The 20,301-nt window shown below is 49.7% G+C and overlaps 1 long non-coding RNA gene across 1 annotated transcript in view; it reads right to left on the bottom strand.

Annotated features, from left to right (window-relative positions):
* Positions 1–311: 311 nt before the first annotated feature.
* Positions 312–20,301, bottom strand: part of LOC106004098 — a 31,523-nt gene continuing 11,533 nt past the window's right edge. The window contains exons 2-3 of the long non-coding RNA XR_001176975.2: positions 4,742–5,205; positions 312–3,784 (exon numbers count right to left, since the gene is read on the bottom strand). This is a non-coding gene — a long non-coding RNA (uncharacterized LOC106004098). The remainder of the gene's footprint in view (positions 3,785–4,741; positions 5,206–20,301) is intronic.

Genomic DNA, 20,301 nt, shown 5'->3' with positions numbered 1-20,301 from the left:
CATCTTGCCAAATCTATACCCTTCATCCTGTAAATTGCTCTGAGCCTCCAGCCGGTGCTCGTACTGTCCTAACAGTGGGGAGAGAATCTCAGCTCACCTCCTCATGGCAGAGACAGACAAGAAGCAGAAAACAGGTATGAATTTGAGTCTCTGACCGAAAAATAAAACAGAGAGGGGCAGCTGGGTGGCTCAGTCTGTTAACTGTCTGGCTTTGGCTCAGGTCATGATCTCAGCGTCCTGGGATCAAGTCTCACATTCAGCAGAGTCTGCTTCTCTCTCTCCCACTGCCTCTCCCCTCCCCAATGATGCCGTCTCTCTCTCAAATAAATAAAACAAAAACAAAAACAACAACAAAAAAAAAAGGAAAGAAAGAACAAATCCAGAGCGATGACAGTGTGACAGTGGGGTGGGAGGGGCTCCCGCAGGAAGGCAGCTGGGGGAGCCCTCTTCGGGATGTGCCATTTGAGAAGACACCCAGAAGACAGTCTTTTGAAGTCTGGAAAGGAGGGGTCCCAGACACAGGAAGAGCCAGTTCCAGAGCCCTAGAGTGAGAACCACCTGGGGGCAGCTGTCCAGCAGGGAAGGAAGGCAGGTGGGGCTGGAGAGCCCCACAGGGAGAGGGCCGAGAGGCCAGCAGGGCCTTGTGGGCATAGCATGGTTTGGGGGTTTATTCTATGTAGAGAGGAAGCCCCCTGGAGGGTCCTAAGCAGGACAGTGAAATGCAACATTTAGCCTTAATCTGTTGCCTTGCCCTGGGTTCCTCCCTGAGGGTCCCAGAACCCCCCTCCTCCCCAACACAAGCGGAGAACCCTTGGGGCACAGCTGGTAGCCGGGGCCCCTGACCCTGGCCTGCTCCGCTCTGCAGAGTTAATCCCCTGGCCCAGGGCAGCCTCTGATTAGCAGGCCCTGCCATTCCCCGCTGATAAACTCCCAGGCACGTCTCTGGCTGGGAGAGAGTGGAGAAATCCAAGCGGCAGAGGAGGGGGTGTTCCCCCAGCAGCAACGGAGGAGGCCTTATCTCTCTCCCCTTCCTAAGGTGCTGAGTTTCCTGGGCGAGAGCCGCTGCCGGGTCTGTCCCTCATTTGGCACTTTCGGAGCCACTATCTCAGCCAGGGTCCAGGGTGGATTTTATGGGGCCCTTACTTCAAGAGGAGAAAACCAAGTTTGGTGCAGGCTGCAGGAGGGTTGCTGTGCAGTGTGGGGCCCTGGTGAGCGTCCACCTCTGACCTCCTGTCAGGGGAGTCAGCCCCACATATGGATGCAGGACTGGAGGCTTTGAGTGCCTGAAGGTGGTGGGGCAAGCGTTTCCTGACTCCCAGTCCAGTGCTCTTTCCCCCATCCAAGTCACCTAAAAATACAGCTGCCCCTTCTCCCTGCTTCAAGACACAAAGGGAGCGGTAGCACAGGGCATCGTGGAGATGGGTGGGCAGGTAGCTTCCTGGGGAGAAAAGGGTTCATGGTGGGGGAGGGGCAGTATCAGGACTGAGTACAGGGTCCTGTGTGAGTCAGACCTCCATCTCCTTATCAGATGTTCCAGACCTACATGTTCTGAAACAGCTGGAATTCAGAGCAAGTCTCAAGGACCTGGCTGAGGATCAGAATCCCCAAGAACATGTTAACATGCAGTTTCTGGGGCCCTGAAACAGACCCGCAGAATCAGAACCGCCAAGGGTGGGGCCAGGAATTTCTCTATTGAACACATTTGCTAGGTTCTCCTTCAGCACAGATGAGGCTGGGAAACACTGATTTGACCACTGACCCTGAGTCCTGGGGCTCTGCCTACCTGTGTCAGATGGGGCTTCAGCAGCGCTTATCAAGGACAAAGAGGGCGCGTGTGTGCACGTGTGAACCTATGTGCACTGAGGGTACGAGGCCTATGCGCTGTGCCTGGGCTTGATTCTTGCCTCTGGCACTTAGAGTGGAACCACCTTGGGTTTTCCCTCTGCTCACCTCTGGAAGGGAGTTATTGAGAGTGAGCATGGGAATTAGTAAAACAATTGTTATTCTCTTCTGTTCCTTTAGAGAGCCCGGGCAGTGGGCTGTGTGCACAGTCCTGTGAGGGAGCTGAGACCGTCTTCCCCGGGGGGTCAGATGGAGAAGGTGGGCCCAGAGAGGGGAGGGATCCTGTCTGAGATACCCTCCCCCTACACACCACTGCTAACTGGCCGGGCTGAGATTTGAACCCAGGGCTGTCTGATTCCAGAGTGCCTATTTTTAGGCTATTCTTTCCTTCTCTGCTCACTTTTCCTGTCCTGTCTCTCTCTCTCAGTGACATTCACTGAACACCTCCTCTGTGCCCGTCGGGGAGCCTGGCGCGCTCTCCTTGGCCCTTTGGCGGAACCGGCGGCAGGGCACGAGGTAGGGTGCATGCTGCCCTCCGGACACTGTAAAGCGTTATCGGGCCACAGGTGGTGGAGTTCACTCCGCAGCGCTCCCCATGCTTCACTCACAGCTTCATCCCCCAGTTCCGGAGAACTTGTTACAACCCAGATTGCCTGGTCCAGCCCCCAGACGGTCTAGCTTAGTTGGTCAGGGCTGGTCCTGGGACTCTGCATTCTTTACAGCTTCCCAGGCTGTGGGCAGCTGCTGGTTTGAACATTGCATTTGAAGTTGCGCTGTAATAGAAAGACTGATGTCAGGAGAAGGGCACAGATGTCGTCTGCTGCTCTTTGGTCTTCAATGATGGAAGTTAAGAAGTTCTTCCCAGAAAAATGTACAAACCCACCTACACACAAGATCTTGCACTGTTTCAGGCAGCTCCTGGATCGTGGAAAGCTGGCCCTGGATCCTTGCCCCAGCGACAGAACCATCCCCTGGTCAAAGCACCAGGCCGCTGCTCACCCCTGCCATGTAGGCTCCCTGGACCTCTTGACAGAATTGCTCCTCTGCGTTCACGATGCTTAGAGTGAGGACATAACTCCATCAGGGTAGCTGTGTCCATATTTGCCTCCCCTCCTAGATTATGGGACTTTCAAGCGGTTGTCCTCCGCCCCGCCCTTCGTAGCACGATAAGGTTAGATTTCCCTTTGAGGTTAGCCCTAACCATGTGATTTACGGTAGCTGCTAAAATGTTGGTGATCCAAGCTTTATGAGCCACTATGTGGCTCACTGGACTCCTCACTTTGCCTGGGATCTTGGAAATGTGCATGTAGTGGAGGAGCCACGAGCTGCTGTACCCGAGCATCTGGGTGAATAGAGACTCCTGCCCACCTGCGTTGGACACACAGCACGGGTATGAGCTCGGCTTTTGTTGACTAACTACTGGTTGTTTGTTGCTGCAGCGTAACCTGGCTTGTCCTGGTGGAGCAGGCGCTGTGAAGCCATGAGCTATGGGTCTCCAGCTTCTACGCAGGCTGGTGCAGAGGAGGCCCTCAAACATCACACCGGCTACCACTTATGAAGACCTCGCTAAGTGCCAGGCCCTGGTCACTGGAATCTCACCTCAAAGTCCCACCAACCCTAGAAGTCAGATGTCCTTATTCCCAGTTTACAGATGAGGGGCGTTTCTGGGTATCGAGTGGCCTAGGAACCCATGTCTCTGACTTCCAGCATCCTATCTGCAGCGCCATATATGACCCAAGACACAAGCAGGCTGGTGGCTTTTCTGGCCGCTCCCTACGCCATTGGCTTCTCACTGAGCCTCAGTGTCTGCAGTCACAGTAATGCTCTTCTCCCAGATCAGCGGTGACATGTTCGTGCTCTGCACAGCGCCTGGCAGGTCGTAAGTGCTCACTAGTGGTAGCTGTTGTTTTTCATGATGATGCTCCTCTGGCTTGGAGACAAGCTGTTTGAAAGAACGAAAGAATGCAGAAGGGTGCGGTGAACTGGAAATTGGATGAGGTGTCTGGGGACACCCTGGGAGCCAAAACGCAAATGGGGCTTTTTTTTTTTTTTTTTTTTTTTAATGCTTCCCAACCAACCTGGAAGTCAGCTTCCCTCTATTGAGCCCTGGCTTGGCCTGGTTCAGGGCAAGACGCTTCACACACATCCCCTTGACCTGATGAGAGAGAGGCTGTTCATTCGCCCCCATTTTACAGATGTGGAAACTGAGCCTGGGGGCAGTCAAGGATCTTGCCCAAGGACTCACCGCTAGAAGAGGCAGCTCCAGGGGAGCGGGGCGGCTGCCTCTGAAGCCGGGGATAGGAACCTCTTCATGAAAGGGGCTTCCCTTCAGGGGAAACCGGGGCAGGCAAGGCAGCAGCGAGCCAGGCCCTGCGCTTCCGCTCCAGCTTTCTCCTCTGCAGCCTTGTCTCTGCTTCCCGCAAAGGTGTGAAAAGAACACACGCGCACCGCCCCCCACCCCCGGAGGAAAGCGAGCCAGCCGAGGAACCGCCCCCGGGCCGCCGGCGGCCCCTCCCCGCGGCCCACAGACTCCTTGTCACCACCGTGATTGGTAGACTAAACAGCGGCAGCGGAGCCGGCCTCCTCGCCGGCTCTCGCCGGCGGCCGGCTTTCAAAGACGGGCCTCGGCGGCTATCTCCCCCATCAGCCCCAGCAGCATTTAGCCACTTTCTTCAAACACCCAGCCAGGGCATGATGGTTAACGTCAAATCTGGCAGCAAGTCATAACCTATAGGGCTGGGACATTTATCACGGCCGGGGAGGCCCCTGGGGACTTCAAAGAGGCCTGAGGGGCAGGGGGACCGGGCGGGGTTGGGGGGGGGCGGGGAGGGGGCTCCGGGCCGGGCTTCTCCACCCAGATGCTCAGATACCTCAGAGCCCGAGGAATCAAGGGGCTTACCTCTGCGGGCCGGCGCAAATCATGATGATGATCGTAGAAATGCTGTTGACCTGTAATAGCTGTTGCCTATGTAGGGTCAGGCTCCATGTTTTATTTTGATTTTAATTAATTAATTAATTTGTTGAGGTAATCTCTACGCTCAACGTGGGGCTCGAACTCCCGACCGGGAGGACAGGAGTCACATGCTCTCCAGACTGAGCCAGCCAGGCACCCTCATGCTACATGTTTTATCTCATTGAATGCCCAGAGCCCCTCTGTGAAGCTTTTATTGTTATTTTTGGAGATCAGGGAAATGGGGTGGAGAGACATTATGCCATTTGCCCAAAGCCACCTGGTTCATAATAAAAATCGCGTCAACCACAGTAATCCTATCCTCCTGTATGGAGTGATTACTCTGTGTGGGTGCTTCATGTTGCCTCATTTAATCCTCCAGGTGCTTGCTCTCCGAGATAGATTATTCTCATCTGGAAAAAAAGAAGGCATGACAGATATTAGTGGCTTTCCCAAGGTGACAATGACTGGTGAGTCAAAAGCAAGCAGACCTTCTGCTCCAAAATGGGTTCCCAACCACCTTGTAGTGGAGCCTCTGGGGCTTTGGGTCCCCAGGGGCAGCCCCATCCTCTTCATCCTTGTCACTGGCTCCCTGGGGCACTGGGAAGCCAGAGAGCAGCCCTGGGTGTCCCGCTGCCAGATCCCAAGCCTGACAGAAATCCTTGGCGTGCCCTGGAAACTTCCAGCTGGTGAACTCAAGGCCTCTTGGGGCAAGGTGGAGAAATGGAGGAGCTGAGAACATTGCCTCCATCCAGCTTCCTGCCCAGGGCTCTTTCATGCGGGTGGCCTCCTAAACGTGGAGAGTGTCCCATGTGAGAACGCTCCAGAAGGTTTCCAGGAGGAGGTGATATTTGGGCTGGTGAGAAGATAGAAATAAGGCTTACGTAGAGGGAACAGGTCAATGTATCAGCCAAGATTCTCCAGAGAAACAGAACTAATAGGATGTATATACACATACATAAATATATATGATACATATGTCTGAGAATGAGAGAGAGGAAGATCAAAATTGAGTTTTTAGGAATTGGCTCACGTGATTGTGGGCATTGGCAAGCCTGAAATCTGTAACGGAGGCCAGCAGCCTGGAAACTCGGGGAAGGGTCGATGTTGCAGTCTTGAGTATGAAGGCTAGAAACATAAGCAGAATTTCTCTGTTGCACTCTGGAGGCAGAATTCCCTTCTATCCCGGAAAACACAATCTTTCCTCCTAAGGTCTTCAAATGATGGACGAGGCCCACCCACATTATGGATAGCGATCTGCTTTACTCAAAGTCTACTGACTTAAATGTTAATCACATTTGAAAAAATACCTTCCTGGCAACATCTAGGCTGGCGTTTGACCAAGCAAGTGGTTGCCACAGACTAGCCAAGTTGACACATAAAATTATCCACCACAGAGGGCAAATATTTGCATGGCTCCTTCTATAGGAGGGACTTAGAAGAGTCACATTCACAGACATAGAAAGTGGAATAGTGGTTACCACGGGCAGAGGGGAGAGAGGAATGAGGAGTTAGCATTTAATGGGTCCAGAGGTTCAGTTTGGGATGATATGAAAAAGTTCTGGAGATGAATAGTGGTTTGCCCTGAAATGTGAACATACGTAATGTTACTTCACTGTACACTTAAAAGTGGTTAAAATGGTCAATTTTATGTTATGTGTATTTACCACACACACACACAAAAAAATGGCTGTCACAGACACTTAAGGTCCAGGCTGGAGAGGGGGATGGGGAGGAAAGGCCCCACACGAAGAATATTAACTCTTTCAATTGCTTACCAGATACTGTGTGTTGTCTACACATGCCAGGACCATGCAAGGTCCTGGGGAGACAGCAGGCAATGACACTGTAACTCAGATTCTTTATCTCGTGGTTGCGAAGAGCCCAGGAGGGAAGTGTAGCAATATCCCCATTTTACAGATGAGGAGGCTGAGAGGCTTACGATTTGATCAAGGTCAGACCATAACCCAGTGGCAGAGTGAGAGCTGCGATCCAAGTCTGTCCAATGATCAAGTTATCTGTGGGGAGAACTGGATGGAAAGAACACATAAAATAATTTTTGTCCCCAAAGGTTTGGGGGTGAAATAAGGGAGAAAGGGGGGAGTGGTAGAAGGAGAAAAAGAACTGGGGTGGGCCTCCTTTTGGAAGACAGGGAAGACTTGAGCATGTTTGTGGATGTGGGGGGTGAACCACTGAGGGATGGGGAGAAAGGTCGGGGTGAGTGGCTGAAAGCAAGATGGTGGCACATAGAAGAAGAAGAGACTCTTGAAGAGAGGGGAAGGGCAACAGCAGGGGCAGAGTTGAGGAGAGGGAGCCCAGGGATGGGGTGCAGGAGGAGCAAGGTAGGGGCATGAGCTCTTGAATCAGAGAGATATAGGCTCAGAGTTCAAGTCACATCCCTTGCCTGTTAGCCTTGTTGCCTTCAGCAAGCAACGTAAGCAGCCCAGACCTCAGTGCCTTCCCTCATTCAATGGGGATGGCAGTAGGTCATGGGTTATTTTGAATATTAGTTAAGATATGAATGGGACGTGCCTATCCACAGTGGGTGCCTGGGTCAACAGGAGAGGAGGAACAGGATGAGTGGGCAGCCGAGAGAGCCCAGCTGAGGTGCTGAGAACATTCCAGTCAGCCCAGAGTGCATCCTTCCCTGTCTTGGAGCCATGCGGGGCTGAGCAGACTCAACCAGGATGGAGGGAGGCCAGAAAAGTATTTCTTCTTGTTGTGCTTGTGACTCAAGGTGGACCTGGGGTAAGGGGAATTGCAGCCTCAAGAATGAACGTCCCATGGGCCACACGACTGGTACCTAGTAGACACGTGAGGTGGAAAGGATAAAACACTTGGCTCTGCTGCTCTGCAGTTGTATGACCCTGAGCAAGTCTCTTAGCTTTCCTGAGCCTCTGTTTCCTCATCCACCCAAGTGGGGTTTACAACCCTAGCCCCAAACCCTCAATGTCTCAGATATCTCAGAGTAGAGAGGAGCATCAGACACTTGTGGGGAGAACTTCACTCCCATGGTGGAGCCAATGAGAGAAAATATCAGCATTATCATTTACAGAGCACTTTTTAACTTTTGCAAAGAGGTTCAGATTGTTCCAAGATGGGACCTCCCCCTTCCTTCCTCGCTGCTTTTTAGATCCTCCAACTCAGTCAACAAATGTTTCCGAGAGGCTAACTGTGCCAGGCCATGTAGTAGGGGCTGTTGACAGAGGAGTGAGCAAAGCGAACATCTATCACCACCATGGAACTTACACTTGATGGGAGAGAACAAACAAGACACCAATGTCTACTATGCTCGAGAGTGAGAAACACTATTAAAAATGTAGGAGTGGGGTGGGGGGTGGCGCCTGGGTGGCTCAGTCATTAAGCGGTTGCCTTTGGCTCAACTCATGATCCCAGGTCTTGGGATGGATCCCTGCATGGGACTCCCTGCTAAGCAGGAAGCCTGCTTCCCTCCTCCCACTCCACCTGCTTGTGTTTCCTCTCTCTGTCAAATAAATAAATAAATAAAATCTTTAAAATACATATGTAGAGGAGAGGGGAGCCTGGCTCAATCAGTTAAGTGTCTGCCTCTTGAGTCTGGCTCAGGTCTGGATCTCAAGGTCAAGGTCGTGAGTTTGGGCCTGGGGTTGGGCTCCATTCTGGGCATGGATCCTACTTTAAAATACATACATACATACATACATACACGTGTGTGTGTGTGTGTGTGTGTGTGTGTGTACATATATTTATTTATTTAAAATATATATATAGGAGGGCAAAAGTCAAAGAGGGTTTTATTTTAGATGGCGTGGTCAGGAAAGGCTTTCCTGAGAAAGTGGCCTTTGACCAGAGCCTTAAATGATTTTTAAATTTTTATGTTTTTAAATTAAATTTTATTTTTTTTCAGTGTTCCAAGATTCATTGTTTATGCACCACACCCAGCAGAACCTTAAACGAAATGAGAGCTAAGCTAAGGAAATATCTTGGAGACTAAAACAGGCAGATAGAATCCCAAGGACCAAGGCCCTGAGGTGGGAACTCATGCGGCAGCCAGCATTCCTGCACCTGACCTTCAACTACAGTCTCATCTATGCATTCATCCATCCATCCACCTTCCTATTCCCTATCTATTTTATTTATCTGTCCATATCTCCATCTCTCCACCCACCCATCCATCCATCCATCCATCCATCCATCCATCCATCGACCCAACCATCCATCATATACTGGGAACCTCCAGTGATTCATCATTGGGAGGCATGGAGAAGACTTGATAAGAATTAGGCACCATCTCAACTGATATGGAGATCACAGCCAAAGGAGAGACAGGTGCAAACATTTAGTGCATGGGATAGCAGCTGATGGCATGTTTTCCATCACTCACCGTGTACTTTTGCTAATGAAGATCTCTGTGTTTCCTCACCTTCATGGTTTTAGGAAATCTGCTCGGGTTTCACAGCTCAGGTTCTCGCTACCTTCTTCATGAGGTTTCTGGTCCTTCCTCTTTAAATTCACTACCCCTTCTGGTTGGGACCTTCACCCTGCACTATGGTGCTCCAACCTCTTTGGACTTCTTGTGTAAAAATAAGTCTCCTACTGGCTCATGAACTCCTTAAGATCAGGGTGAACATAGACAACAACAGTACTAGCCTACCATTTTTTTTTTTTTTTAAGATTTATTTATTTATTTATTTATTTGACAGAGATGAGAAGCAGGCAGAGAGAGAGGAGGAAGCAGGATCCCCACCGAGCAGAGAGCCCGATGCGGGGCTCGATCCCAGGACCCTGGGATCATGACCTGAGCCGAAGGCAGAGGCTTTAACCAACTGAGTCACCCAGGCGTCCCATAGCCTACCATTTATTGAATGGTTAATGATGTGCTTAGCACTGTGTCAAGCACATTTTATTTTATTTTATTTATTTATTTTTTGCCAAGCATATTTTAAAAGCATTGCCTTATTACTCAAAATACACTTGAAGGGGACCTGCCCGTGCTGAGAGAGAGGTGCTATCATTATTCCCATTTCATAGATAAGAAAACTGAGGCACAGAGAGTTAAGTGATTTGTCCATGTCACAAGCTAATAAATGGCAGAGCTGAGACCTTAAATCCTGGCCTCTCCAACTGCAAAGCCCATCTCCTGAATGCTGCTTCCCTTACTGCTTAGTCCCCTTACTGCTAACCTATACCCCTGTCCCAGCGGGGGCACTGAATAAACAGGGCAATGGTGAATTAAAGTTCACGGCCCTAGCACAGACACCTATTTTGAATCACATTTTCATTACTGGCACTCAAGTTTTGTGACCTTGGCCCTGGTCAAGTCAATTAATCTGTCTGTGTTTTAGGGGGACTCATAGGCTTATTGTGGAGTAAAAGGAATAAAAGAAGGTGAATTGGTGCCCAGCACAGGGCATGTAATCTATAGAAGTTAGTCACTTGTCTTATGTAAAGAAGATGGCGACCTCAGTTCCCTCACAGTTTGGCTCTTGGTTCTTTCACAATTGGCCTTTTGTACTTCCTCATTCTTACTTTACACTTGTGACTGAGGCTGCCCAAGAAAAGTACCAGTATTTTTGCCTTAGGAACCTTTAAATGCTGCCACGGGCCTTCAAGAAGAAGGGCAGACTGAAGCACGGACATAGAGGGCCTCACCCGGGGGGGGGTTGCGTAGAGCAGTGGGTCCCCATCATCAGCTCTCATGGGGACTGGCAGACAGGCCCGCGGGCTCAGGCAGCACTTATCTGCTCCTCCCCAGGGGCCGCATCAGTCAGGCCCTCGGACCTTCCAGGGCCTCCCTGTAAATCACCCTGGATGATTTATACAGAGACGCCCAGTCCGCTAATCCAGTAAACAGGATAAGCAGGGCCCAGCCGGATTTATGGGCTGCCAGAAGGGCCTTCACTGTGGGAGATGTGTGCACTGTGACCCTTCTCCTGACCGCTGGTCTGGAGTACCCTAATGGGCAGGGGTCAAGTCACTGAGTTCCAGGCCTCACTCTGTTCCCCCAGATGCTGATGGTAATGTTGGGTTGGTCCCTTTTCCTAGTTGGGTTCCAGGCCCCGCAAGCCCAGGTGTTCACAGAGCAGCTGGCGTACAGTCAGCTCGTGGGGAAAAAACCCGGCTCCATCTAGTATTTCCTAACTGTGTGATTCTCTGAGCCATGGTTCCCCCTCTCCATGTAAAGTGACAATATTAGCACATTTTCGTGAAGTTGTTATTATAATGATAGTATAAGAGAAGGCATAGGGACACCTGGGTGGCTCAGTGGGTTAAAGCCTCTGCCTTTGGCTCAGGTCATGATCCCAGGGTCCTGGGATCGAGCCCCACATCGGGCTCTGCTTAGCAGGGAGCCTGCTTCCTCCTCTCTCTCTGCCTGCCTCTCTGCCTGCTTGTGATCTCTCTCTCTGTCAAATAAAGAAATAAAATCTTTAAAAAAAAAAAAAAAAGCAGAAGGCATATAAAGTGTTCACCGAGTACCCAGCACCCAGTGAGGGGCCCATAAGTATTGACAGATCACAGTTATTTCACAGATAATGGCGCTGGGATATATCACAGAGATTCTCGCCCGGAGGGGGCCTGCCCGAGGGTGTGTTGCGGCTTTGGTCAAGCAGAACTAGAAGGAACCTGAGTTCTTCCATGGGCTGCAGATGGGTAATCATGAGGGTTTGGCAGAAAGGAGATAGGAAGGACTAAATATTCACATAGCTGGGTGATGGATCTTGAAAATAGAGTGGAAAGAGAAAAAGCAAAGAAACAGTAACAATCATATAACTTAAAAATACACATCCCCAGGGGCGCCTGGGTGGCTCAGTGGGTTAAAAATACACCCCCCCCCCACATACAGATGCAGGACAATCTCCCACAAAATCTCCATAGTATTTTTTATTGAAATAGAAAAGTTCATCCTAAAATCCATATCTAATTCAAAGGACCCCAAATAACCAAAAGCAATCTGAAAAAGAAAAACAAAGTTGGAGTTCTCATAGTTCCTAATTTTGAACATACGACAAAGCCATAGGAATAAAACCAATTGTGGCATAAAGATAGACATAAAAACCAAAAGAATAGAATACACATTCCAGAAATAAATCCTCACATATATGGTTAACTGATTTTTGACAAGGGGGACCAAGATCATCCCTTGGGCAGTCTTTTCAGCAAATGTTGCTGGGAAAACTGGATAGTCCCGTGCAGTAGAATGAAGTTGGAACCCGATTTTATACCACATATAAAAATTAGCTCAAAATGAATCAAACACCCAAACATAACAGTCAAACCCTGAAAACTCTTAGAAGAAAATATAAGGGAAAATCTTTATGACCTTGGATATGGCAGTGATTTCTTAAGTACTACACCAAAAGTACAGGCCACACACAAGAACGACAGATTGGACTTCATCAAAATGAAAACCTTTCATGTATCAAAGGACACTATCAAGGGAATGGAAAGAAAACACATAGGATGGGAGAAAATAGTTGTAAATCACATATCAGATAAGGAATTAATATCCAGAATATATAAGGACTCCTACAAATTAAGAACACACACATACACAAACAATTCAATTAAGAAATGAGCAAAAAATAGAAAGAAATGGGCAAGTATGTATGCAGGCACTTCTCCTTTCTGCTGAAGATGACGAATGGCCAACAAGACCTCTGAAAAGATGCTGAACATCATTAATCACTAGGCAAATGCAAATCAAAACCACAGTGAGATTCCACCCACTATTATTAAAGAACACAATAAAATAACCCCCCAAAATAACAAGTGTTGGTGAGGAGATGGAGAAATTGTAACTTTTGTGCATGCTGGTGGGAACGTAAAATGGCACAGCCGCTGTGGAAGACTGGCCGTTCTTCAGAAAGCTAAACATAGAATCACCCCATGAGCAGCAACCCCAGTCCTAGATGTAGACCTAAAATAATCACAAACAGGGGCTGAAAAACAGATACCAATGTTCTAGCCACATTATACAACAGCCAGTACAATGCAAGTGTCCACCAGTAGGTGAGTGGATAAATGACGTGTAGTACATGGGGTGTGGGTCACTCATAGGGAGGGATGAAGTTCTGATACACACTATGATAGCTGTGGACCTTGAAAACATTATCCTAAGTGAGATAAACTGACACAAATGGATAGATGCTGTATGATGTCACTTGGATGAGGTATCTTGAATAGGCAGACTCCTAGAGACAGAGAGCGGAGTGGTGGTTACCAGGGGCAGGAGGAGGGGCATGTGGGGAGTTAGCAGTCAATGAGCAGAGTTTCTGTTGGGGTGAGGGAAACGTTCTGGAGATGGGTGGAAGTGATGGTTGCACATCGACGTGAATATATTTAATGTCACTGAATCATACACTTAAAGATGGTAAACATTAGGGGTGCCTGGGTGGCTCAGTAGGTTGGGCATCTGCCTTCGGCTCAGGTCATGATCCTGGGATGGAGCCCTGTGTCGGGTTCCCTGCTTAGTGGAGAGTCTGCTTCTCCCTTTCCCTCTGCCTTCCTTCATGCTTGTACTCTCACTCTCTTGCTCTCTCTCTCTCTCTGTGCTTCTCGAATAAATAAATAAAAGTTTAAACAAGGATCAATGGTGGTTATATGTCATGAACACAGGAGCGAGAGTGGTTAACTCAATGCTTTGAACTTGAGGTCTAAGAAACAACTATGCCAGCTCATCCCAGAGGACAGAACGGTGGGTCATGAGGGGCTAAAACACCAGATGACAAAGCGCTCTTGGTTTGAAAGCCATCTTGGTTTGAAATTTTCATCATAAACTGTAAACCTCTAGGGCTGGCATTCATAGAGTGCAGGAAGCCAGATGATCTGGGCTGGAGGGTGACATGGACCTGCTTGCTTGCTCAGTGTGTTTAGACAGAGCACTGAAGACTTTGGTCCAGTTATCTGTTAAGGAAGATGGGTCTAGGAACACTGAGTATCGGGTGTAGTGGATTTGTTTTTACACAACACCTTCTCTGTCTCTTCCAGGGGCTGTGGTCAGGAAGGCTTCTAGAAAAGTCTAGATGCTTTTCTTCTAGACTTCTAGAAAAGTCTAGAAGCTGTGGTGAATGGCAGTGCACCAGATCAATAAGGGGTTTAGGCATCTGAGAGGGCAGACACCTGTGAGCTACATATATCTCGGTGGGCTTCATGGAGGCAGTGGTAGTAGGGCTCATCTTGGCCACAAGGGCAGATGGGAGGTGGACAGGTGGAGAGAAGGGGAAGGAAGAACAAGAATAAACACTTTGAAGCTGGAATAAAAATGTGACAGATGTGGGCAAAGGAAGGAAGGGGAAAAGGGAGGCTGAGGAAGAGGGAAGAGGAGGCGGTGGCTCACAGCAGGGGCATGGTCCACAGGGCACCCACCACTCATCAGGCCCATTTACTCATTCACTGATTTGCTCCCCTATTCATTGCTTCAGCATGCACTGAATCCCTCCTGCATGCCAGACCCTGGGCTGGGGGCCAGGGATCCAGCAGCAAACACCACAGATGGGGCTCCTGTTCTTATGGAGCCCACAGGACCAGGAGACTGAAGGAACAGGCAAATAAAATGAAATAACATCTTTGATTGTGACCAGTGCTGGGAGGAGAGAAAGGGTGCGGGGGAGACCGGCTTGTTTGGAGGTAACTGGGAAAGGCCTTCAGGGAAGGTGGAGTTCAAGAAAAAGCCTGAAGGATGAGAGCCGTCAGACCTGTGAAAAGCAGGGAGGGTGAAGACCCTGCCAGGCAGAAGGCTCAGCTGCAGGTCCCCCCTGCAGGCAGAGATCCGGACACACGGAGCTGCAAGATGGCAGCTGCAGGTGCCTCTGCCCAGAGACAGCACTGCTCTTTCCTTGGTCCGAATTTTGCTTCCAGAAAAGCCTTCAGGGATCCTTCAGTCCGTTACACAAATGAGGAAACTGAGACCAAGAGACGGGCTTTCCTAAGGTTACAGTTTGTCCATGTGGGAACCCAGTTCTCCTTATCCCATTTAGATTCTTTCCTTCTTTGAAATGCTCATTTTCTCATCTGGATGTGGCCTCAAAGGACTCTGGCTTCTCACATCCATTGGGGGACCTGACACAGGGACCCAGACATGCCATTGGAACTCATGGACTGAGGATTTGGGGTCAGCTTGGGCTCTGTCTGCCAGATAAAACACAAGATGCACACACATCCTGGGAGTTCCCGTGAACCACAATGCCATGGAGTTTGTCTTTTCCCGAAATTTCTACTTTGGCCCTGAAGAGACTTGTGGTTTGACAGTGGGGTAGAGATGGCCAAGAGATCTGTTTTCACTTAACTCAACGGCCCATGGGGAAAGAGGACTAGCAGGCTTGACAAGTCCTGAAGGGCAGAAGTGGGTCACCAATGGATGAATATCTCAGGAAGGCAGATTTCAGCCCAACCCTAGAATGCGCTTTCTGACTTCTCACCGTGTCCACCGTGGAGGCCCATCGCCAGAAGTATTCAAGAGGCCAAACGGCCATCCATTAAGGAGATGCTTGGGACGGGAGGATGAACTTCTGAGATATTATCCAACTTGGGCTCAATGACTATACAGGTTTAGGATTTAGGATCCAACTATAAGATTAATAATATAACTACCAAGGAGAAGTTGAATCCATAACTGAATAAATGATCCCTTCATTCTCATTCTCTATGGTCCCATTTTCTACGGAGTCGCTTGCTTGGCCCCCAAAAGGCATGTCATTAGTCACCCAGGCATGACAGCACTCACTATGTTACAGTCTTAGATTTGTTCTGGGGCAGGAGCATTGGCTGGCAGCCTCAAGCACTTCCTTTCCCACCACCATGGGTCTCGTTGAGTACTGAGTGTTCTGTGCTGGGCCACCCGACAGGCACTCCCCTCTCAGAGCTGTTCTGGAAAGAGGTTCTACTGATGTCTCTGACTCTAAGAAACTTGATTCTGTTACTCTTTGTCATCAGTGTGAGGGATCCTTTGAATTCTCTCTTGACAGCTGGAGGAGATTTTCATTTGCCCAAATCCAGTTTGAGGTTGAGCACAGGAAGTTCTGGAAGAGCAGGACCTTCCAAGTTCTGTGCTTGTCATGAGGAAACAGGAGAGTCTGGGTGGAGGGCCAAGGAGAAGACTGATGGGCAGGGTGTTTTTGAGGAGAGCTGAGTGTGAATGCACGCGCCTGCGTGTGTATGTGTGTGTGTGCGCACGCGCGCGCGGGCGCATGCATGCTGGCCATGCAAGGGGTATCATGTAATTCAATAACACAGTTTCTATTTCCAAAAAATGGATTCCAGGTCACTCCAAACACATCCAGAAATCATCTCTGTACTTCCAGATGAAGTAGAATTGACAAATAGCAATCAGAAAAATTGAACAAAGACGGGGTAGGACTCATTTTTTTTTTTCCTCTTTCCAAACACTGGCAACAGCTTGCAACACTTGGCTCAGAATGCTGGACAGACAGCAGGCGGGGTTCTAGGAAGCTCTCCGCACCATCTCTGTACCTGCTTCCCTTGCATCTCCTGGGAGCTGAGACTAAGCCCACAGCCCCTGGACTTGCAGGGATGGTCACCTGCCACATTTTCTGGTCCCCAGGTTTGGATAGAACTTCAGCTACATTTCTGCTTCTTCTTCTTCTTCTTTTTTTTTTTTTAAGATTTTATTTATATGACAGGCAGAGATCACAAGTAGGCAGAGAGGCAGGCAGAGAGAGAGGGGAAGCAGGCTCCCTGCTGAGTAGAGAGTCCGATGCAGAGCTAGATCCCAGGACCCTGAGATCATGACCTGAGCCGAAGGCAGAGGCTTAACCCACTGAACCACCCAGGTGCCCCTGATTCTTCTGATCAAATTTTTGGAGAGGTGGGGTCTTTTTTTCTTTCTTTTTCTTTCTCTCTCTCTCTCTCTTTTTTTTTTTTTTTTAACCTGGAAACAAACTGTAGCTGAGGGAAAAGAGGAGTTGCTTAATTTCAAGGTCCGTTGTGTTTTTCCAAGATTTAGTTCCCTAAAAAGTAGGATAAAACAAATAACTATTTACCACAACTAGGCTTTCTAATTAGCTCCCCTGTGTCCTCCCCTAAATTCAAACCACTTGTCTCCACATAAAATCTCCCGTAGGTACCACCATTAACACCCTTCAGAAGGAAGGGCCAGCCCACAGCTGGCAGCCCCTAGCTTGTGGGCTGCAAGCCACGAAAAGTGTGGGGCTCAGACAAAAGCGTGTGCAGTAAGTGTGGGATCCCAGCACTTAAGAAACCTTCTTTGTTGAGGGTGCAAATGTCATCGTACAGTGAGAGAACATCTGGGCCACAGAAATGGGGACTCAAAGGGCCTCAGGCCTAGGTCTGAGAGGTCACTGTAACTTCCACACAGTCTGGCAGAAGATGTCCAGTGCTCATGGAGAAAAGAACCCATTTCCACATTCTTTTGCCCCGGACACCCACTGGATGTTTATACATCCCTGGGAGAGGTTATCTGCGTTTGACTTGAGGCGGGCCCAACACCAGGCCTCCGATGGGTGAGCCTGGGAGATGTTGTGAAAGACGGCTGGGAGAGTGTGAGCGCGTGCACGCGTGCTGGGGGTTGGGGATTCAGAGGAGAGGATCCGTGGAATCCGGAGACCCAGAATCAGCTCCGTTGCTGGCCCTCCTCCAGCCACCCCTTGCCAGTGAACGAAGAGGTCTTCTCCTAGACATGTCAGGGTTTAAAGGGGCCTACCTCTGCCCTTAACTAGTTGTGTGATCTTGAAGAAGTCACATCCTTGCCTCAATGGACCCAACTATGAAAAGCTTATTGGATCATGGGCTCGAACCGGTAGTGGTTCTTCAGATTTTAGAGACTTTAGCTTTTGGGGAATCTGATGTCAGAGGTCTCTACGGGAAGGATATTTTACATGTGCATTTACTTACATATTTGGATCTTCTTAGACCCTGAAAGTCCCTAAGGACCCTCTGTAAGACCCGCTGGTGGGATCCTCCAACGCCCTGGGCACCGTGCTTATATACCATGGGTGCTTAAGAAATGTTTGTGGCATGAATCAGTTCTCCCTTTAAACTCCGACTTCCTATAAATCTGGGATTCTAAGCACCCGGGTTGATTCCACTCAGGTGCCTTTTGCAGACAGAAACAAAGGTAGAGAGGGAAGATCCTTGCTTGAGAGTTAGAGGCACATGCATACACACACACACACACACACACACACACACACACCCCCCTTCTGATGGCCAGCCCTCTGCCGCACCTCTTTTCTCAAGCACCTACAGTGTGCTAGGCTGCAAGGACAGGGTAGTGAGCAGCGATGACCCCATCCCCCACTCCCGGGACTCACGGGATAGCCAGGCCGAGCAGAGACCTGTACCGGACCCGGGTGCACATTGAGGCCCAGACAGCTTGCACCCAGGGCCACATTCCAGCTTTCATGGGCCTTGGGCACTTTGGCCTCCATGCACCTTTCATGGCAGAAGCTCCATCAAAAATTATTTTAAAAGACCACTGCATAGGTATCAAGATGAATATAATCGGTTTGGATTCATTGTTATATATTCATTTTTTTGGTTTGTTTTTTCATCTTGATTTTAAAAGAAAGAGTGACATTTCTGTGGGCCCCTGAATGTATCATGGGCAGCACGTATGGTGTCTCATGGATAGTTAGCCCTTCTTGAAGCTCTGTCTCACCCATCAGATAACACCAAATGGAAGGTTGCCAAGCGCGGGTTTTACAGAGAAGCTAGAAGGTGTCAGAGGAGGAAGAGGCCGTGGAAGATCCTGGAAGAAGACGGCAGTCAAGCAGAGCTCTGGAGGGTGAGCAGTAGAGTAGAAAAGACTTTCTGGACCTGGGAGGGAGCAGGGAAGCCAGAGGCCTGGAAGGAAGAACATGCAGGACATGGGTAGGTATGGGGGTGACCAAAGTCCCAGTGTCCCTTGACATGGGATTCGGAGGTCATTCAGTGTCTTACTAACAGCCCTACCCCCTTCAGGCACCCCATTTCTCCCATATCCCCTAGTAGAATCTCAGGATATGGAGAGGGATGAGGCCTAGGTGACCACCAGAACCACCACCATTTATGGGGCACTGAGTAGGGCCAGGCACACGGAGCACTTTGTCATTATCCCATTTTATAGATGAGAAAACCAAGGTGCAGGGGTGAAGTAACTTGTCTTCAGTCAAACAGCCAGAAGACCCAGAGTTGGATTTCCACAGAGGGCTCTCACCTCCCACCACTCTCCATGCTGACTCTTGGAGAGGCTGAAGGAGCCCCAAGCAGTCAACCACACATGGGAAACTAGGGACCAGAGAGGAAACATGATCAGTCTTATGTCACAGGAGTTTTTCAACAGTGTTGAGAATCAAATCCAGGCATTCTGGCTCCATCCAGCTCAGCAGCCCTGTCCGGCAGTCAGAAGGATGGACGTCTTCTGAATGATCACACTGGCACCGTGAGGACTTCCTCATCCTCGCAGCCCCAGAAATCACAAAGCTCGTTTCCACTATGGCCTTGCCCCCTTCTGAGCCAGTTCTTCTGGCCCAGGCTGTTCATGAGGGTTCCTAAAGGCCCAGTTTCTGTAAGAGTCAGACTGATACCCCCTTTCTCAAAAGTTGTTACCGGAAAGGGGGATCTTTCTTCTCCTACCCCTATTCCCTGCCCCAGGGGAAGGCTCAGCAAGGACAGAAGAGGCTCCTCTGTGTCCCAAACCCATCCCTCCCGTGCATGAAGCACTGGCCTCCCGGGCTGGCTGTGCAGATGCTATCACGGGAATGAGCTGACTCACCTTCGCGACATCTCAGCCCGCTGGGCAGGAACGCTACTCTGGGCGCCACAGTCTTCCAAGGGTATAGACATAGCAAGCAGTCCCACGGTGGGATAGCAGGAGGGCCAGGGGCCTCCATGCCGCGCCCCCTGGACTATAGGAACAGGGCTGGGAAGTAAGGGGATGTAGAAGCTGTCAGGAAGGGCCTGGCTGAGTATCCAGGAGAGAAAGGGGGATGAAGGCTTGGGGCTCCTCAATGAGAATATCCCGTCTCTTGGCTGAAGTGACAGGAGTTGAGGTGCATTCAATCCGAGACCTCACCACAGTGCTGACCAAGGAGGAAATGGGTGGTTCGGGGGGAGCCGAGTTCCCCTGTTCTGAGGGTGTGGAAACAGCGGCCGGCTGGGGACATTGGGAGGAGTTTCAGGTGCCAGGTGGGTGACACAAAGGTTCAGAGTTGTGTGGACTGGAATGCTTTCTGAAGCCCTCTTCTCATTTTCTGAGGAGGCAATGTGGTTTCATGGAAGGAAATATCATGACCTTAAATATCTGATTTCTACCACTTACTACCTAAAAGTGGCCCTTTACTCTCTGCGGCTCAGTTTCTTCTTCTGTAAAATGGGGACAGTAACAATAACAAGGGCTGTTCTGAGAGTGAGGTAAGACGATGTAGATAAAAGTCCTGGTGATCAATGAGTTTCATTTCCCACTTTACAGGGGAGGAAACAGAGTTTTGGAGTTGTTGTTAAGTGACAGCCGCAGTCTAAAGTTAAATGGCTGGTTGGGGCTGTGGCTTCAGAATGGGAAGACTGGCTTCTTC

Source organism: Mustela putorius, unplaced genomic scaffold (genome assembly GCF_011764305.1).
Source record: "Mustela putorius furo isolate JIRA1106 unplaced genomic scaffold, ASM1176430v1.1 tig00000407_pilon_pilon_pilon, whole genome shotgun sequence".
Taxonomy (NCBI): domain Eukaryota; kingdom Metazoa; phylum Chordata; class Mammalia; order Carnivora; family Mustelidae; genus Mustela; species Mustela putorius.
Note: the sequence above shows the minus strand (reverse complement) of the source record. Positions and strands in the feature narration are given on the sequence as shown.